We start from the raw sequence: 15,666 nt of genomic DNA, 5'->3' as shown, positions 1-15,666 counted from the left end.
AAGACATACTTCGATATGTGAGGCAGTGTCTTTCTTGTCAGCGGATAAAGGCCGAAAGAATCAAGTTACCAGGGTAACTTCAACCTCTTGACATACCCCAGATGAAATGCGAATGCATCAGTATGGATTTTGTTACAGGATTACCTTCTACAGGAGGTTATGATTCTATTTTCGTGGTTGTTGATATGCTCACAAAAGTGGCTCATCTAATACCCGTAAAGACAACCTTTACTGCTTCAGATGTTAGTCGGGTATTCATCAAGGAGATTTTTAGGTTACATGGTCTACCCAAGCGTATCGTCAGTGATACAGATGCCAAGTTTACATCAAAATTTTGGACTTCTCTTTTCCAATCTATTGGGTCACAATTAGCTTTGAGTACAGCGTATCATCCACAGACAGATGGGCAAACTGAGAGAGTTAATCAAGTCATCGAGGACATTCTCAGAGCCTATTGTTCGCAAGAGCCAAAGAAGTGGTTACAATATCTACCTTTGGTGGAGTATGATTACAACTCTTCCGAACATAGAAGCATTGGAATGTCACCTTTCAAAGCTCTTTATGGACAGGACTGTTTAGCACCACTGAACTTCTCAGATCCAACCATAAGGGTAGAAGCCTCTAGAAAGATGTTAGAAGATATGGAAGCACAGACTAGAGCTATTCGCTAGGACATTCACGCCGCTCAGGATAGACAGAAGCACTATGCAGATAAGAACCGTTCGGAAAGAACTTTCAAAGAAGGAGATAAGGTTTTTATGCGAGTCCGACCAAAGAAAAGAAACTTATCTCTAGGCAGATTTAAGAAGCTAAGCCCAAGGTACTGTGGACCATTCGAGATTATTAAGGTTGTGAGTGACCAAGCTCACAAGCTAAAGTTACCTGCAAACTTGAAGGTTCATGATGTATTCCACGTCAGCTTACTCAAACCCTATATTCCTAACCCTGATCAATTCTTGGACTTAGATCAGATAGTCATGCCAGCACAAGGAGTTCTCGAGCTTCAACCTGACTACGTACTAGAAAGAAGGGAAAGGAAGTTACGCAACAGAACTATCACGGAGCATCTGGTAAAGTGGAAGGATTACCCTGAAGAAGATGCAACTTGGGAGGACGAACCAACTCTCATAAAGGATTACCCAAACACATTCTTGAGATGAGGACATCTCAAATTTTTCACGTTGGGGAGGTTGTAAGGTCTCTGACCCCGATCAAAAAGAACACCATTGTACCTTGAAATGAAATTAATGGAATAAGTTACTATTTTTAGCAATTTTCCAGATTCTGTCAGTGCCATGATGTTTAGAAATTTTTAAAGCTCCGAAATGTGAATTAAAATAATTTTTGTAGAAAAATTCCAAAAATAGTAAGTTTTTGGTCACCCGACCCGTCTAGTTTTGATCGTCTCGAAAAACTACACTAGTACCCCAAATTTCAAAAAAATGCATTTTAGGACCTCGGGGGCTGCTAAATATGGTAGGTACTCGGGCTAGTACGCCTTAGTTAGAGCTTGCTATAGCAATTTTCGGCATCAAAATCCGACTCGTATGACCCGTTTTAGCCTAAAATCAAATTTTCTCAAAATTGCCCGGGGAGGTACCGGGGACCCGGGACTGTGTGGGAACAGGTTCCAGCCCACTCGAGATCAGCTTTAGCAGCTAGGGGGCGCCCTCTTGCTTTGTGGGAGTCCTGGGAGAGTTTCCAAGCCAATAAGTAAGTCTTAGAGTCAGTTAACCAAGCCAACTTCACACTTGGTGGGTAGGAGAACTGAACTTGCCAACGGAGAGACTGAGTGCTCACTCAGATGCTTATAGCAGCACAAATCGATTTTCAGCTTGTAGGAGCCTATTTAAAGACCTGCACACACACACACACACACACACACATATTCTCACACACACACACAGTGCACACACACACACACACACACCTACACACACTTTGGGAAGGTGCTGCTGGAACACACACCTTTTGAAGAAGAAGCAAGGAGGGAGTTGCTATCGAATTCTCACCTCAAGAAGCTCGATTAAATCAGAGAATCGAGAGGATTATCAGCCCTTAATCACGGTAACCACGGTTTAATTAATGCTTTCTGCAAATCCTTTTCATTACCATCTAAATTTCTCGTGTATTATGCTTATTCCTAGTCGTAATTCTCTATAATTACTCTCTAAATTCTCATTAACCATATTCTATTATGTAATCATCATCCCATAGCTGAATTATCAGCCATTCATTACTCTTAATTAATGATTAGTGCACGATTATTAGAATTTTCTCTCTCTAGGTAGCATAGAAATTAATCGATAAGCTGGTAATTGTGTAGATTGATGAGAATCACTCTTTCTGTCACGCATTAATATTGTAGCTGATTTAGATACATCTCTGTTATGCATTAAGATATAATTAAGTAAGATTAATCTATCATTAAGTCTCTAAGAGGTGGTTTTTCTCACACCTATGCATGCGGTGATTCTGCACCCTCTAATTGCTAGGAAAGAGATTAATCGTGCTTAATTCATCTCTCTGGTAATTCCATTAGTGAAATCCTATTATTCTTAATCATGTAAGCCGAGTAATTATCTTTAGAGCCGGTTCCCATAGGATTATGTGTCATCCATAATGATTGCTATATGGAAAAATCTAAACCTCTCATGTAGCAGGCATTGTTTGATGTTGCTAATCTATCATTTGGCTTGTTATGATGCTTACAGACACTAGCTCTTTTCCCCAAGTTAATTACTTAGAGTAGTGAGTTTAAAATGGCCCCGGTTAAGAGGACTCGCTTTGGTGGAGCCCACGACCACGAGGCAGGAACGAGCAAGGTGAACGGGAAGAGAAAAGCTCCCATGGAGGAACAAATACCGGCCATCTCACGGGCCATCGACAAAGAAATGGAAGAGGTAGATCATAATTTCATTCAAGTTGTTTAATTTAACATTGCACACGTTTAGTTAGGAATGAAAATATCCCCAAACATGTTGGAGAAATCCGACGGAAACCTCGGCATTGAATTCATTGTACATTAAGTTCTAAACTAGGAAGGAAATGATTGTTTAGTTAGGAATGAAAATATCCCCAAACATGTTGGAGAAATCCGACGGAAACCTCGGCATTGAATTCATTGTACATTAAGTTCTAAAGTAGGAAGGAAATGATTGATGGGTATGATCATTGCAATTAGGAAAGAATGTCTGCTAGGGAAAATTTAGCTCGACATGTTCATTTTATTTCCAATGTTGAATCAGTCCTGACCCCCCTATTGATCAGAGGGGGCAGAGTTCCTCATTAAGGGCTCTTGAATCCACGACTTTCTTTCTATGCGGTGGATACCCACGACTTGCTTTCTATGCGGTGGGAACCCACGTCTTGCTTTCTATGTGGTGGGAGTGTCCATGACGTGCTTTCTATGCGGTAGACATACCTAGTTGTATGGGCAGCTAGGCGACAATGGGAGGAGTGAACTCTCGCTGGAGGGGGGATGTTGTACCTCTAGAACATTGGAACTTTTATGAATAAATTTGAGTAGAATTTTTACTAGAATTCTGTCTTGGTGCTGTTTGCAATACTGGTTGAAGGGCTGTACTAACGAACACTGTGATTCGGAATTAAACAAGGAATCTTTATGTTGAACAACCTTTGTGGTAGTAATTAGGTCACACAAGGAAGTGTGAGTGTGGGGGTGGAAAGTGGGGGCTTGTCTCAGGTTGCCAATGCCTACGAGATGGGTGGTCCCGATTGGTCGGGAACTCTCTGTCCCCATTGTGCTTACTTCGATATTAGTAATACTCATTGCCCCTAGAGCGATGAAATGTCGAGTGTACGTGCCTCTGAAACATGGGGAAAAAGGCGCTCGGGGTTTCTCTCCTCTTGGAAGGTGGGCCTTAGGATCGCTAGATAGTTCAAGTACGCTTCCCCTGCGCGGTGGAGCTAGATCTCCCTGCTAGTAGGCTCGAACTCGACTCACTTTGTGATGAGAGATCGTCCGCTAGTCGAACCCTGAAAATTTTGTTCGCTTCCGCAATAGATCTAGTGGCCACCGGGCTCACCATCACATCCGCCATTGGAAACGGCAGGGTGGGGACCTTACACCTGGTATTAGAGCCTAGGTTAGGCTGGGAAATAAAGTCGTATTGTTTGAAAATTTAAAAGGAACTGAAAGTATATAGGTAGTTAATCCGAATTCCTTGCATTGGTGTTGCAGGAAGACCCCGTGCTCGAATATCTAAAGTTCCAAGTGTTTGAGCTTATATATGAGCAAACTCGAAGATCCCTAGTTTACCAGTTCAGGCGAGATGTCATGGAGATACTGTTGAAGGCTTATACGCCACACTCCACTCGCATTGATAGAGGATGGGAACTTGATTGGACATTTCCAGGAGGGGTTTACTACATCAACGCTCGGAAGCTAGGATGTCTGGCTACCGACTTGAAGAAGATACGTTGGGGAGAAGAGTTGAGAGGATAGAGATATTCTACTTGGTGCCTACACGATTGGACCAGACTGTTTCAGACAACTCCAATCAAACCATCAACGACTGGCTCTTGGAGAAGGTCACCAACGTGATCCCAGCGAACCGAGTCAAAACCTTTGGATTACTAAAAGCAGAACTCCGGCTTGATATCTTAGTTTATTATCCACTCAAGAATGAGTATAGGAATTATTACACGAATGAAGTAGTGCATCATGTGAATACCATCTCCTAGGCATATTTTATACGCAATCCATAAAGCCATGTAATAAGCTGATCATCAGTTATCCTAAACCTTGAGGGATTTCAATTGTAATAAATTTTCATCAATAAAGTGCTTTTTGTCTCTGAATCTCTGTCTCTTGATAAAGTAGAATCTTGAATTTTATTTAAAGTCTCGTGTCTATTTTGAAATCCAAGTAATGTATCAAGAATTCGTATAATCCATGTAGGTACTGCCTGTTGCTCTGTACTCGGCAGCGCAAGAGAAGAAGCTTCTCCTTAAGCAAGCCTAACCTCCGATCTTTAAGGGCGAGGGGGCAAATGTGGAGAGAGATGCGGAAGTATGGATGGAAGCCATGGACGATTACTTTGAAGCTGCGGGGACCCAACCCGTAAATCAGACCATGCTTGCGATGTTCCGCTTGACTGGCGATGCCAAGATATGGTGGAAGAAACATTGCAGCGACATGGATATTAAGGGATCATCCCAGTCCTGGGAAGACATTAAAGCTGCGATAATGAGGCGTTATTTACTGCCTGCCTATAGAACCTTGAGGATGAATGAATTCTTTTCACTTCGGCAGCTGAATTCATCTGTCGAAGAATACTATGCAAAGTTTGTCACTCTTCGCAGATATGCTCCTAAGATGACCTTGGAACAACAAGTGGCAAGGGTCTGCCAAGGACTAATCGATCCCCTGAATACTCGGTTAGAAGCCCTCAGGCCGACGACGCTACAGGATGCCTTGTTGAGGGCCAAACCTCTAGATCTCGAAGTACAAAAGGCTAATCAGAACATAAGGAATCATTGGGCAAAGAGGGCAAGGACCACTGCTTGGGATAACAGACCAGCCAACAAAGCGTATAACCAGTGCCCTATTGTGGCTACCACCACAACCATGGAGTTCCCCGATGTTCGATGTTATGGTTGCGGTGAGGATGGAAATTACAGATCCAATTGCCCCAGGAACATTCAGGCAACCAACGCCAATGCCATACCCTGGAATACCCGTGGGCCTGGCCAAGCTAATGGAAGAGGAGGACGAGGAAGGATGAATAGAGGGCGAGGGCATGGAGCTACCGCCAGAGTGAATGCCGCAGTGGTACAACCAACTGTGGGTGACGAAGCGGTGGAGAGAGAAACCCTACATGCTGCAATTGACAATCCCAATGGTTGCAAGCAATATGCAGTCATTCATACGCCAGGATCTCTCAAAGGTGAACGAGTTAACTTCCTTATAGATTGTGGTAGTACTCTTTCATTTCTTTCACCCCGATGCATGAGGAAGCTAAAGCTAGATAAGTATCCAACAAGCAAGCTAGTTGGTTGTAGAGTTAGCAAACGGCAAGGAAGTAGTATCTCAACATTCTGCAAGAAAAATCGACTTTGATTTAGGGGGACACCCAACTTTTGCCCAATTTCGAACCCTACCCTTAGGATTCTTTGATGGGATACTAGGGATAGACTGGCTAAAGCAAAATAGGGCCCACATACATTGTGCACAAGGAAACTTTACTTTTACAGATAACTTGGGTAATGAAGCCTTAATCCAAGGGGAAAATGGGAGACCTAAGGCTACTCTAGTTAAGGCCAGCAGACTTTTGATGGGACTAAGGAAGGGTCAGCAAATTTATGCAGTTAAGCTCAACAAGGTGGACGAATCAGATACCTCACTTCAACCAAACTGGTTGAGGGAATATGATGATGTGTTCCCCGAAGACCTTACGAATCTTCCGTCACATAGAGAGGTAGATCATGAGATTGAGACTATCCCTGGATGTGAGCCTATCTCAAAAAGACCTTATAAGATGTCACTTCCAGAGGCCATCGAACTCAAAGAATAGCTTAGGCAACTCATTGAGCAAGGATTCATTCGACTCAGTACTTCTCCTTGGGGTGCTCCAATTCTTTTTCAGAAGAAGAAGGATGGGACCTTAAGGCTATGCATAGACTACCGGGGACTGAACCAGGTAACTGTGAAGAACAAGTATCCAATTTCAAGGATTGACGAACTTTTGGACAGACTCCACGGCGCCAAAATATTTACAATGATAGATCTAAGGTCAGGATATTACCAAATCAGGATCAAGGAATTGGATATTCCAAAGACGGCTTTCAATACTAGGTATGGGCACTACGAGTTCACAGTAATGTCTTTTGGTCTAATGAACGCTCCTGCAAGCTTCAATCGACTTATGCAGGATATTTTCAGACCTTACCTGGATGATTTTGTCTTAGTTTTCTTTGATGACATTCTGATATACTCTAAGAACGAGGCAAATCACGAAGAAAATGTTCGCAAAGCACTTGATCTTCTTCGAAAACACCAACTTTACGCTAAAGAGAGCAAATGCACTTTTTGCTCACCAAAAGTCAACTATCTTGGATTTGTCATAACGGCTGAGGGGATTTCAGTGGACCCAGACAAGGTCAAGGACATGGTTGATTCGCCTCAACCATCCACCGTCAGCGAAGTAAGAGGATTTCTTGGAATAACGGGATGGTACAGGATTTTTGTCAAGGATTATGCACGTATTGCTACACCTTTGACGAAAATCCTGAAGAAAGGAATGAGGATCGAATGGAAGACCGAGCACGAATCTAGGTTCGCTAAGCTAAAAGAGTTCTTGGTCTCGGCTCCTATTTTAAAGCTTCCAGATTTCAGCAAGGAATTTGAAGTAGCGACCGACGCTAGCAAATTTTCTCTAGGCGGAGTTCTTACTCAAGAAGGAAGACCAGTGGCGTATACTTCGCGAAAGCTGAGGGATCATGAGAAGAATTATCCTACTCATGATTTGGAACTTTTAGCAATTATTCATGCGCTGAAGTTATGGAGACATTATCTTCTTGGGCGCAAGTTTCAGCTGGTTAAATACCACAAGAGCTTAAAATGGATGTTTTACTCAACCTATTCTCAATATGCGACAACGACGATGGATAGAGCTATTACAGGAATATGACCTTGACATAAAGTATAGACCAGGAAAGGAAAATGCAGTTGGAGATGGTCTTAGCCGGAAATCCTTTCTCGGAGCTATCTCTATTCCAAATAACCCTATCTGGGATAGAATCAAAGAAGCATCTTTGGTAGATCCAGAGTACCAACGTATAGTATCTCTAGTCCCGCAGAATAAGATGCCTGAAGCTAAAGATTACTCTCTTATGGGAGGATGTCTTTACTACAGACATAGACTCTGTGTACCCAGAGAACCAGCCTTAAAGAAGGCCATTTTATATGAAGCGCACGATAGCCCTACATCCGGACATCCAGGCTATGCTAAGACTCTTCATGCTGTCAGAAGGAGTTATTTTTGGACTGGAATGAAAGGAGACATACTTCTCTATGTGAGGCAGTGTCTTTCTTGTTAGCGGATAAAGGCCGAAAGAATCAAGTTACCAAGGCAACTTCAACCTCTTGACGTACCCCAGATGAAATGTGAATGCATCAGTATGGATTTTGTTACAGGATTACCTTCTATAGGAGGTTATGATTCTGTTTTCGTGGTTGTTGATATGCTCACAAAAGTGGCTCATCTAATACCCATAAAGACAGCCTTTACTGCTTCAGATGTTAGTCGGGTATTCATCAAGGAGATTTTTAGGTTACATGGTCTACCCAAGAGTATCGTCAGTGATAGAGATGCCAAGTTTACATCAAAATTTTGGACTTCTCTTTTCCAATCTATTGGGTCACAATTAGCCTTCAGTACAACGTATCATCCACAGACAGATAGGCAAACTGAGAGAGTTAATCAAGTCATCGAGGACATTCTCAGAGCCTATTGTTCGCAAGAGCCAAAGAAGTGGTTACAATATCTACCTTTGGTGGAGTATGCTTACAACTCTTCCGAACACAGAAGCATTGGAATGTCACCTTTTAAAGCTCTTTATGGATAGGATTGTTTAGCACCACTGAACTTCTCAAATCCAACCATAAGGGTAGAAGCCTCTAGAAAGATGTTAGAAGATATGGAAGCACACACTAGAACTATTCGCCAGGACATTCAGGCCGCTCAGGATAGACAGAAGCACTATGCAACTAAGAACCGTTCGGAAAGAACTTTCAAAGAAGTAGATAAGGTTTTTCTGTGAGTTCGACCAAAGAAAAGCAACTTATCTCTAGGCAGATTTAAGAAGCTAAGCCCAAGGTACTGTGGACCATTCGAGATCATTAAGGTTGTGAGTGACCAAGCTTACAAGCTAAAGTTACCTGCAAACTTGAAGGTTCATGATGTATTCCACGTCAGCTTACTCAAACCCTATATTCCTAACCCTGATCAATTCTTGGACTCAGATCAGATAGTCATGCCAGCACAAGGATATCTCCAGCTCCAACCTGACTACGTACTGGACAAAAGGGAAAGGAAGTTATGCAACAGAACTATCACGGAGCATCTGGTAAAGTGGAAGGATTACCCTGAAGAAGATGCAACTTGGGAGGACGAACCAACGCTTATAAAGAATTACCCAAACACATTCTTGAGATGAGGACATCTCAAATTTTTCACGTTGGGGAGGTTGTAAGCTCTTTGACCCCGATCAAAAAGAACACCATTGTACCTTGAAATGAAATTAATGGAATAAGTTACTATTTTTAGCAGTTTTCCAGATTCTGTCAGTGCCATGATGTTTAGAATTTTTTAAAGCTTCGAATTGTGAATTAAAATAATTTTTGTAAAAAAATTCCAAAAATAGTAAGTTTTTGGTCACCCGACCCGTCCAGTTTTGATCGTCTCGAAAAACTACACCCGTATCCCAAATTTCAAAAAAATGCATTTTAGGACCTCGGGGGCTGCTAAACATGGCAGGTACTCGGGCCATTACGCCTTAGTTAGAGCTTGCTATAGCAATTTTCGGCATCAAAATCCGACTCGTATGACACGTTTTAGCCTAAAATCAAATTTTCTCAAAATTGCCCGGGGAGGTAACGGGGGCCCGGGACTGTGTGGGAGCAGGTTCCAACCCACTCCAGATCAGCTTTAGCAGCTAGGGGGCGTCCTCTTGCTTTGTGGGAGTCCTGGAAGAGTTTCCAAGCCAGTAAGTAAGTCTCAGAGTCAGTCAACCAAGCCAACCTGACACTTGGTGGGTAGGGGAACTGAACTTGCCAATGCAGAGACTGAGTGCTCACTCATATGCTTATAGCAGCACAAATCAATTTTTAGCTTGTAGGAGCCTATTTAAAGACCTGAACACACACACACACACACACACACACACACACACACACACACACACATGCTCACACACACACAGTGCACACACACACACACCTACACACACTCTGGGAAGGTGCTGCCACAACACACACCTTTTGAAGGAGAAGCAAGGAGGGAGTTGCTATTGAATTCTCGCCTCAAGAAGCTCGATTAGATCAGAGAATTGAGAGGATTATCAGCCCTTAATCACGGTAACCACGGTTTAATTACTGCTTTCTGCAAATCGTTTTCATTACCATCTAAATTTCTCGTCTATTATGATTATTCCTAGTCGTAATTCTCTATAATTACTCTCTAAATTCTCCTTAACCATATTCTATTATGTAATCATCATCCCATAGCTGAATTGTCAGCCATTCATTACTCTTAATTGATGATTAGTGCACGATTATTAGAATTTTCTCTCTCTAGGTAGCATAGAAATTAATCGGTAAGCTGGTAATTGTGTAGATTGATGAGAATCACTCTTTCTATCACGCATTAATATTGTAGCTGATTTAGATACATCTCTGTTATGCATTAAGATATAATTAAGGTAAGATTCATCTGTCATTAAGTCTCTAAGAGGTGGTTTTTCTCACACCTATGCATGCGGTGATTCTGCTAGTAGGCTCGAACTCGACACACTTTGTGATGAGAGATCGTCCGCTAGTAGAACCCTGAACCATTTTGTTTGCTTCTGCAATAGATCTAGTGGCCATCGGGTTCACCATCAGATCCGCCATTGAAAACGACGGGGTGGGGACTTTACAATATTCGAGGCACCTACTTACCAATTCTTACTCTAAATGGACAACTGGTGGATCTAGGATCTACTCATCCCACCAACATTGTGTAGAATTATAAGTGTTATGATGGCCAAGTGTTGAATCCACCTAACTGGCCAAGTGGTGGATCTAGGAGGAGACACCAAGAATTGGTCCCACATTTCAAGCCTTTGTTATAATGGCCAAGTGTTGGATCTTTGATGCACGTACTTCCCAATTCTTAGTTTAAATGGCCAAGTGGTGGATCTAGAATCTACTCATCCCATAAACATTGTGTAAAATTACAAGTGTTATGATGGCCAAGTGTTGAATGCACCGAACTTTAAGAGATGGTTAGAATGGCCAAGTGGTGGATGCACCTAACTTTAAGACACCGTTAGAAGGGCCAAGTGGTGGATCTAGGAGACACAATGAACTAGATCCACATTTCCAGCCTTTGTTCTAATGGCCAAGTGGTGGATCTTTGATGCACATACTTTCCCATTCTTACTCTAAATGGGCAAGTGGTGGATTTAGTATCTACTCATCCCACAAACATTGTGTAAAATTACAAGTGTTATGATGGCCAAGTGTTGAATCCACCTAACTTTAGGACATGGTTAGAATGGCCAAGTGGTGGATCTAGCTGACACCAACAATTGTATCTACAATTCAAGCCTTTGTGATAATGACGAACTGGTGGATCATTGATGCCACTACTTACCGATTCTTACTCTAAATGGACAAGTGCTGGATGTAGAATATACTCATCCTAGAAGCATTGTGTAAAATTAGAATCTACTCATCCCACAAACATTGTGTAAAATTACAAGTGTTATAATGGCCAAGTGTTGAATGCACCTAACTTTAAGAGATGGTTAGAATGGCCAAGTGGTGGATGCACCTAACTTTAAGACACCGTTCGAAGGGCCAAGTGGTGGATCTAGGAGACACAATGAACTGGATCCACATTTCCATCCTTTGTTCTAATGGCCAAGTGGTGAATTTTTGATGCACCTACTTTCCAATTCTTACTCTAAATGGACAAGTGGTGGATCAAAGATCTACTCATCTCACAAACATTGTGTAAAATTACAAGTGTTATGATGGCCAAGTGTCGAATCCACCTAACTTTAGGACATGGCTAGAAGGGCCAAGTGGTGGATCTAGCTGACACCAACAATTGTATCTACAATTCAAGCCTTTGTGATAATGACGAACTGGTGGATCTTTGATGCCCCTACTTACCGATTCTTACTCTAAATGGACAAGTGCTAGATGTAGAATATACTCATCCTAGAAGCATTGTGTAAAATTACAAGTGTTGAATACACCTAACTTTAAAACATGGTTAGAATGACCAAGTAGTGGATCTAGGACACACCAACAATTGGATCCACTTTTCAAGATTTTGTTATACTGGCCAAGTGGTGGATCTTTGATGCCTCTACTGACCAATTCTTAGTCTAAATGGCCAAGTTGTGTATCTTAGTCCCACAAACATTGTGTAAAATTATAAGTGTTACAATGGCCAAGTGCTTAATACACCTAGCTTTAAGACATGGTTAGAATGGCCAAGTGGTGGATCTAGGAGACACCAACAATTGGATCCACATTTCAAGCCTTTGTTCTAATGGCCAAGTGGTGCATCTACGGGCTCCAACGAGCATTAAAACCATGGAATCTAAAAATACTCAAAGAACCAATGTTTTTTTATTGTGTTAAGGACTCTGTTTCCTACATACAAAACTTTCCCATAATCTCGTCCTAACACCTTCAAAAGTGGCTTCCAAGGAGTGTACTCGGTCAAAATTTGAAACTGAGGGAAAACAATCAGAATGAAATCCTAGAATGTGTACAAACTTTAAAATGACCAAAATTTCATTAAAAAAAAAGTTATGATAAAAATTTGAAAGTAGGCCCCCCGTTGGACTTCCCACAACAATAGAAGTCAAAGGGTTTAAAAAGACGTATGGTGTCATAAGTGCATGGTAGGAATCTCATCGAGGTTTATATCGTCAAGATCTCTTGTACTTTATCATGTCTTCTCATGTACAATTTTACCAACTTTAAAAAAAATTACACTTTAAGTGACTACAAATATTATTTAAGTTATCAACAAACAATCTAAAATATGGTAGACCTAGAGTGCTCTTACACACAACAAACAAAAAAGTCCAAATTTCTTCTCATTAACTTTGATAAACATACATTCGTGAGCAACTTCCACAGGGTAGTGCCGTTATATGACATGGTATGCTCATGGAGTGACCTATCACACAAAAATATCTCTAGTGGGGATGCCCTCATGTTAGGAAAGAGTGTGTTGCTGACAAAAAGTTGTTGTATTGTCCTACTAGAGATCTCTCCATGTTAGCATAATGATTTTTTGTGTAGTGGGAGCCACATTGCTTCAGGAGAGCTTTGTGCCACCATAAAAGCTTCATGATATGACAGTTCCTTAAGCCATTCTTGCAAACAATGCCACTCAACTAGAATAGTAAGAGGTCACCTTGTATCATGACGCGTTAGAGACATGATCTTCAAACAAAAACATGTATGAATTCAACATTTGCACGCTGTATAATAAAGACACTTCTTAAGTATATGTTGTACAAAATTTGCAAGTATTACCATATACCTAGGAATTAAAAAATCGTAAACTATACATTAGGATGAGATTATTCACCTCTAATAAGCATAGATTTGAAGCACCTACTTGCACGATGTAACAAAGAAGGTTTTTTAGAGAAAAAGTGGTGACACTTGACCTCTCTAGCCTGCAGCCTTTTACTATTTATGCACAAAAGCAACCTTTGTGCCAAGCAAAGAGATCAAGTGGTGACAATTATGATGGCCAAGTGTTGAATTCACCTAAGTTTAAGACATGGTTAGAATTGCCAAGTGGTGGATCCAGGAGACACCAACAATTGGACCCACATTTCAAACCTTTGTTATAATGGCCAAGTGGTGGATATTTGATGCACCTACTTCCAAATTCTTAGTCTAAATTGCCAAGCGGTGGATATAGGATCTACTCATCCCACAAACATTGTGTAAAATGACAAGTGTTATGATGGCCAAGTGATGAATGCACCTACCTTTAAGACATGGCTAGAATGGCCAAGTGGTGGATCTAAGAGATACAAACAATTGGATCCACATTTAAAGCTTTCATTCTAATGGACAAGTGGTGAATCTTTGATGTATCTAATTTCCAAATTGTAGTCTAAATGGCCAAGTGGTGGATCCAGGATCTAGTCATCCCACAGACATTGTGTAAAATTACCAGTGTTATGATGGCCAAGTGTTGAATGCACCTAACTTTAGGACATGGTTATAATGGCCAAGTGGTGGATCTAGGTGACACCAACAATTGTATTTTCAATTCAAGCCTTTGTTATAATGGCCAAGTGGTGGATGTTCGAGGCACCTACTTACCACTTCTTACTCTAAATGGACAAGTGGTGGATCTAGGATCTACTCATCCCACCAACATTGTGTAGAATTATAAGTGTTATGATGGCCAAGTGTTGAATCCACCTAACTAGCCAAGTGGTGGATCTAGGAGGAGACACCAAGAATTGGTCCCACATTTCAAGCCTTTGTTATAATGGCCAAGTGTTGGATCTTTGATGCACGTACTTCCCAATTCTTAGTTTAAATGGACAGTTGGTGGATCTAGAATCTACTCATCCCACAAACATTGTGTAAAATTATAAGTGTTATGATGGCCAAGTGTTGAATGCACCTAACTTTAAGAGATGGTTAGAATGGCCAAGTGGTGGATGCACCTAACTTTAAGACACCGTTAGAAGGGCCAAGTGGTGGATCTAGGAGACACAATGAACTGGATCCACATTTCCAGCCTTTGTTCTAATGGCCAAGTGGTGGATCTTTGATGCACCTACTTTCCAATTCTTAGTCTAAATGGCCAAGTGGTGGATTTAGTATCTACTCATCCCACAAACATTGTGTAAAATTATAAGTGTTATGATCGTCAAGTGTTAAATGCACCTACCTTTAAGACATGGCTAGAATGTCCAAGTGGTGGCTCCAAGTGTTGAATGCACCTACCTTTAAGACATGGCTAGAATGTCCAAGTGGTGGATCCAAGAGATACCAACAATTGGATCCACACTTCAAGCTTTCATTCTAATGGCCAAGTGGTGGATGTTTGATGTATCTAATTTCCAAATTATAGTCTAAATGGGCAATGGTGGATCTAGGATCTACTTATCCCACAGACATTGTGTAAAATTACCGGTGTTATGATGGCCAAGTGGTGGATCTTTGATGCATCTACTTACCAATTCTTAATCTAAAGAGAAAAGTGATGGATCTAGGATCTACTGATCTCACAAACATTGTGTAAAATTACAAGTGTTATGATGGAAAAGTGTTGAACCCACCTAACTGGCCAAGTGGTGGATCTAGGAGACACCTACAATTGGATCCACATTTTAAGCCTTTGTTATAATGTCCAGGTGGTGGATCTTTGATGCACCTACTTCCAATTCCTAGTTTAAATGGCCTAGTGGTGGATCTAAAATCTACTCATCCCACAAACATTGTGTTAAATTACAAGTGTTATGGTGGCCAAGTGTTGAATGCACCTACCTTTAAGACATGTCTAGAATGGCCAAGTGGTGGATCTAGGAGATTCGAACAATTGGATCCACACTTCGAGCCTTCATTCTTGTGTCCAAGTGGTGGATCTTTGATATATCTAATTTCCAAATTTAAGTCGAAATGGCCAAGTGGTGGATCTAGTATCTACTCATTCCATAGACATTGTGTAAAATTACCAGTGTTATGATGGTCAAGTGTTGAATGCACCTAGCTTTAGGACATGGTTAGAATGGCCAAGTGGTGGATCTAGGTGACACCAACAATTGTATCTACAATTCAAGCCTTTGTTATTATGGCCAATTGGTGGATCTTTGATGCCCCTACTTACCAATTCTTACCCTAAATGGACAAGTGGTGGATCTAGGATTTACTCATCC

This window comes from Adiantum capillus-veneris, chromosome 22 (genome assembly GCF_014529385.1).
Source record: "Adiantum capillus-veneris isolate H3 chromosome 22, ASM1452938v2, whole genome shotgun sequence".
In the NCBI taxonomy this organism is placed as follows: Eukaryota; Viridiplantae; Streptophyta; class Polypodiopsida; order Polypodiales; family Pteridaceae; genus Adiantum; species Adiantum capillus-veneris.
This window is presented reverse-complemented; position numbering follows the sequence as displayed.